Raw genomic sequence first — 6,000 nt, forward strand, 5'->3', positions numbered from 1 at the left:
CTGCTAAGATGAGCCCTCCTGGAGTCAGGAAAAAACCTTAAAGACTAGCTCTATAAAAGGGCCCAGATGTAGTATGATCAGACTGGAGCACTGTACATATTAGGACATTATCAGAAACCACAGAGTAACCAGCCAACAATTAAAGGGGCCTAAGAGCTGGGTGTGATGCCAACAGACACAAAAGGTTTAGCTGAAGACATGAGGAAAGTAGACAACCAAAGAGAGCCCTGCTAAAACCAGTCATCCGAGGGTGACTGGGCCCGTGCCCAAGGTTGCACCTTCTCAAGAATGACATCAGAGGCTTCATGCTGCGTGGGATTTCACTGAAATACTCCAGCCAAGCTACTAACCAAAGAAACAAGCAAACAACAACAAGCCTGGGAGAAGAAAAATCAGGATCCAGAGTCACTACAATAAACTATCACAAGTGTTTGATTTTTAAAACAAAACATTATCAGACATGCAAAGAAGCAGGACAGCATGACCAACACAGGGGGTGGGGAGAAGCAGATGGCAGAAACTACCCGCTAGGAGGCCCGGGATGTCAGACGTAAAACAAGTTCACAGCAGCCACTATAATATGTTCAAAGAACTAATGAACGCTATGCTTTTAAAAGTAAAGGAAGGTAAGATGACAATATCTCATCAAATCAGGAATAATAACGGAGATGAAAATCAAGCAAATGAAATGAAACTATGCAAGCGCACATGAGACATTCGCCAGGACAGACCATACGCTAGGCAGGAAAACAAGCCTCGATAAATTTAAGAGGACTGAAACCACAGAAGTGATGATCTCCACCATGGAATCAACTTAGAAGTCAATGGGGCGCCTGGGTGGCGCAGTCGTTAAGCGTCTGCCTTCGGCTCAGGGCGTGATCCCGGCGTTCTGGGATCCAGCCCCACATCAGGCTCCTCTGCTGGGAGCCTGCTTCTTCCTCTCCCACTCCCCTGCTTGTGTTCCCTCTCTCGCTGGCTGTCTCTCTCTGTCAAATAAATAAATAAAATCTTTAAAAAATAAAAAAAAAGAAATAGAGGGGCGCCTGGGTGGCATAGAGGTTAAGTGTCTGCCTTCGGCTCAGGGCGTGATCCTGGCGTTATGGGATCGAGCCCCATATCAGGCTCCTCTGCTATGAGCCTGCTTCTTCCTCTCCCACTCCCCCTGCTGTGTTCCCTCTCTCGCTGGCTGTCTCTCTGTCACATAAATAAATAAAATCTTTAAAAAGTTAAAAATCATGATCAAGACAAAAATGATTATACGTCATAACCAAAAGGGATTTATCCCAAGAACATAAGATTGGTTCAACATCCAAAAATGATTACTATATGTATTAATAAAAATAAATGACGAAACCACATGATCATCTCAATAGTTGCTGAAAAAAAATCATTTAACAAAATAAAATATCCCTTCGTAACAGGAACACCTAACTTGGACTAGAAAGGAACACCCTCAATCTGAAAAAGAATACCAATGAAAAACCCAGAGCTAAAGAGAACGAACAGGAAGATTCCGCCAGCTGTTAAGTATGCCTATTCCAACTATGCATTCTTTAACTGGGAAAATCACCACAGGAGGGTTCAGGGATCCACTGAGAGATGGGCCCGAGCTAAAGCTCCATGGATCACCTGACCTCCGTTTGCCCCTCCACTGAGTGATGGCGCACAGTCACACATGTTGGGTCTTTTGGACTTAGTTCAGAGCCAGTGTCCAGTAATCCCCAAAGGGCCTGATTATTTCCTTTTCCCCAATATACAGTTACTCTGGTAAAAGACTATAGGTCCTAGTAGGGAAACTGGGAGAAAGACGAACAGTATGAAGTTTTGGTAGCGTACTGAGGTCTTTTCTCAAGAGGACACAGCCTCCCCCTCATTTAATGGGCTGTGGGTCTATAAGTTGGCTCGAGTCTGGGAATTGATTGAGGGGCCATGACTCTGTTTTTAGGATTCAGGCTTAACTTTTTTGTTCAATTCTTCTGCTGGTACCAAACGAGAATTTAGTAGGATTCCTGTATGTTTTACTTCTAGTTCACTATGATTCATTAGCCAAAGCCAGAGTTCGGCACAAGTCAGACTCCTGATTGCTGCTTTGACTTTGCTGCTCATTATGGGAGCCGTCCCACCTGGCCTTTGGTGGTGGAGGCCCCACCACTCAGGAGCCCACTATTCCCATTGCATTTCAGTTTCCCGATTCGGTGACTGCGGTGTCCACTGTGAGGTCTGGCCTACAGAGAAGAGTGATCACAAAACTGCCCTCACCATTTATTCCTCACAATACTGGTGAAAGGTCTAGCTTTCCAGCCCTCCCAGTGAGGGTGAGTAGGCCTTACATGACAAACCCACTCTATCATTCCAATCTCTAGAAGTCCTTGAATCCCTTCCTCTCCATTAAACCGAGGCATGTCTAGCATTTCCAATTCACTCACGGTGAGCCACATTTTGGTCCATGTTTCAGCATCCTTAAAAGAAAAAATCTGAATCCTTCCCGCCTAATAACAGGAACAAGACAAGGACGAAGGCTCACACCACTTCAACATAATAGGGTCAGGCAATTAGATAGTTAAATTCTAGCCAGGACAATGAGACAACAAAATGAGAAAAAAAAGTCATCAGATTGTAAAGCAAGATGTAAAGCTATCTCTGTTTCCCGATGACATCATCATGTATATAGAAAATCCTAAGGAATCCACCACAAACTATGAGAACTAGTAAGTGTGTTCGGCAAGGTTGCAGACTTTAACATCAGTACACAAAAATCAATTGTGTTTCTACAAACAGTAAGGAATAAATGCAAAAATGCAATTAAGAAAATAATTTCACTTACAATAGCATCAAAGAGAATACAATATTCAGGAGTAAGTTTCACAAAAGAAGTGCAAAAATTATACTCTGAAAACTACAAAATACTGCTGAAAGAAATTAGAACCCACTTAAATAGAAAGTATTCTGTGTTCATGCAGTGGAAGATTCAATATTGTTACTATAACAATACGCCTCAAACTGATTACAGATTCAACACAATCCCTGTCAAATTCAAGCCGGCTTTTAAATAAGAATTGATAAGCTGTTCCTAAAATTTATATGGGAATTTAAGTGACCCTAGAATAGCCAAAACAATCTTGAAAAAGAACATACCTGGAGGACTTACACTTTCCAATTTTAAAATTAACTACAAAGTTACAATAATCAAGACAGTATGATATCAGCATAAAGATAATACAGAGCAAGTGAATAAAATTGAGGATTCAGACTGATTCTCACACTCATGGTCAGTTGATTTCAACAAGGGTAGTAAGACATCTCATGGAGGAAAGAAGAGTCTTTTCAACAAATGATCCTGGGACAACTGGATATTCATAAGCTAAAGAATGAAGTTGGACCCCCTAACTCACACTATATCTAAAAATAAACTCACACTAAATGTAACAACATAAATGAAAGAGCCAGAAGTAGACAATACTTAGAAAAAAATCATAGGCATAGATTTTCATGACCTCGGATTAGTCAATGGTTAAATATCGCTAAAAGAACAAGCAAAAACAAAAACAGGTAGGTCAGATTCCATCAACATTTAAAGGTTTCGTGCTACACCATTAAGACCACCACTAAGAAAGTTGAAAGACAATCCACAGAATAGGAGAAAATATTTGCAAGGTATATATTTGAGAAGTGATAAAGAGCTCTTAGAACTCAATAATTTTTTTAAAAAGAGTTGAAGAGGAGGCAAAGGATCTGAATAGACATTTTCCCTAAGATTGACAAATGACCACTAAGCACATGAAAATATACTTGACATTAGTCATCAGGGAAATGGAAATCAAAGCTACAGTGAGATACCACTTCATATCCACGAGGACGGCTATTATAAAAATTGTTGTTCAAATTAGACCCCTCATACGCTGCTTGTGGGAAGGCAACGTGGTGCGATCATTTTGGAAAATTGTCTGGCAGTTTCTAGAAACGTTAAACAGTTGTTGTATGGCTCAGAAGTTTGATTCCTAGGTGTATAGTCAAGAAAAATGAAAGCACATGTTCATACAATAACTTGCAAGTGAATCTTCATAGCACCAACTTTCGTTGTATCCAAAAAGTGGAATGAATCTAAATGTCCATAAACTAATGAATGATTGATTGAATGAATGAATGAATGGAGTGGTATAGCCATACCATGGAATACTATTCAGCCACCAACAAGAACGGAGTACTGTACATAACTACAACATGGAAGAACCTTGAAAACACTTGCCAAATGAAAGAAGCCTGTCACAAAAGACCACATGTTGTATGATTATCCGAAATGTCCAGTTTAGGCAAATTTGGAGAGACAGAAAGTACTTTTGTGGTTGCCTACGGGTTGGGGCCTTGGGGGAAAATTGGGAGACTGCTAATGGGTAGGGGGTTTCTTTTAGAATAAGAACGTTCTTGGGGTGCCTAGATGGCTCAGTCAGTCAAGCGTCTGCCTTCGACTCAGGTCATGATCCCACGGTCCTGGGATCGAGCCCCGCATCAGGCTTCTTGCTCAGTGGGGAGCCTGCTTCTCCCTCTGCCTGCTGCTCCCCTGCTTGTGCTCTCTCTCTCTCTGACAAATATATAAAATCTTTAAACAACTGAATAGAAATGTTCTAAATTTGGTTATGGGGGTGCCTGTCTGGCCCAGTCAGTCGAGCATGCAACTCCTGATCTCAGGATCATGAGTTTGAACCCCTCCGTGGGCATGGAGCCTACTTAAAAAAATAAAATTGATTATGATTATACAACATGGTGAATATACTAAAAATCACTGAATTCTGTACTTTAAGGAGAGGCACATCGTATAGTTATAAGAATTACATCTCAATAAAGCTGTTATATATAAAAGATAATTTGTACCTGTTTAACTTGTATAAAATATGTTCATTCCTGATTTGAAGTGATTAAAATGTCCCCGAAACCAGCTCACAATTCCCCACTGCTTTGGTCTTCTCTGAAAAAAAATGGTTCAGATAGTATAGACCACTTTTAGCCTTAAATAAAAATCTTCTTCAGACGAAGAGTTAAAGTCAGAATGTGGTAAAAACGTCTCCCTTCTCTGTCTTTCTGGTAAAATGAGGATTCACCCAGGACTTGGCCACTATAAGTGGCCACATAAGTGACCACTGAATTTCAGAGCAAGAGGGCGCCCCGGCAACCAGCTAAGAAGTAACCCACGAAAACGGTTTTCTCTTACTACAGATTCCCTCAAAGCAAATCTGAGATACAGGCTTGGGCTCAGGTAGTTTACCTGAGCGGTAATTCCGGCAAGAACAAGTGAGTGGAGAAAGTGGAGAAAGACACAAAAAGAAGAAAAACCCATAAAAGTGTAATGAAACATAGGTTGCCTAAGGTGGGCCGTTGGGGTTCAATCCCACTGGGGATGCTCCGTAAAGACACGTACAATAGGCCTCAAAATTGCCCCACAGAAGGATAGGGAGACTGAGGCATGTCTACACCAGCTCACGTGTCCCCTTAGTTGGGGACTGGTCTGGAGGAGTTAACCCTCCCACACTTCCGGGCTGCATCTGCCTGCTACAGAGCAAGTTGTGCTGAGGAAATCCTTCAGCCTTAGAGAAATAGAAACACAGATGTTTGAGGGGAAGCCATCAGCTTTCTGGGAACCAGTTCTACGCGACAAGCAGGCTTAGGTGGGTTGTAGAGTAAAGAGGTGGAGAAACGGATCACCTCCAGTCTCTTGTGACTCAAGAGACATCAGACAGATGGGATTTCCGCCACTGCCCTGGCTCAGAAGGGAGTTTTCAACTCGCCCTTCCTGCCCCATCTTGATTAGGAGGCAAATTTCCCTTCAAGATCATCATCGCCCAAGTGGCAAAGACGTTTGTTGATCTGTGGGGCTTCGGAGCACTGAGGACCCTCACTAGAGGCCTGTCTACAGGAGTGGGTCTGTGTGGACAGTCGAGGAGTCTAGGTAGATCTCACAGGCAGCAACAAATGTCACTTCCACCCGGGTGCTCCACCATCCAGGGG

Source organism: Ursus arctos, unplaced genomic scaffold (genome assembly GCF_023065955.2).
Source record: "Ursus arctos isolate Adak ecotype North America unplaced genomic scaffold, UrsArc2.0 scaffold_33, whole genome shotgun sequence".
Lineage (NCBI taxonomy): Eukaryota > Metazoa > Chordata > Mammalia > Carnivora > Ursidae > Ursus > Ursus arctos.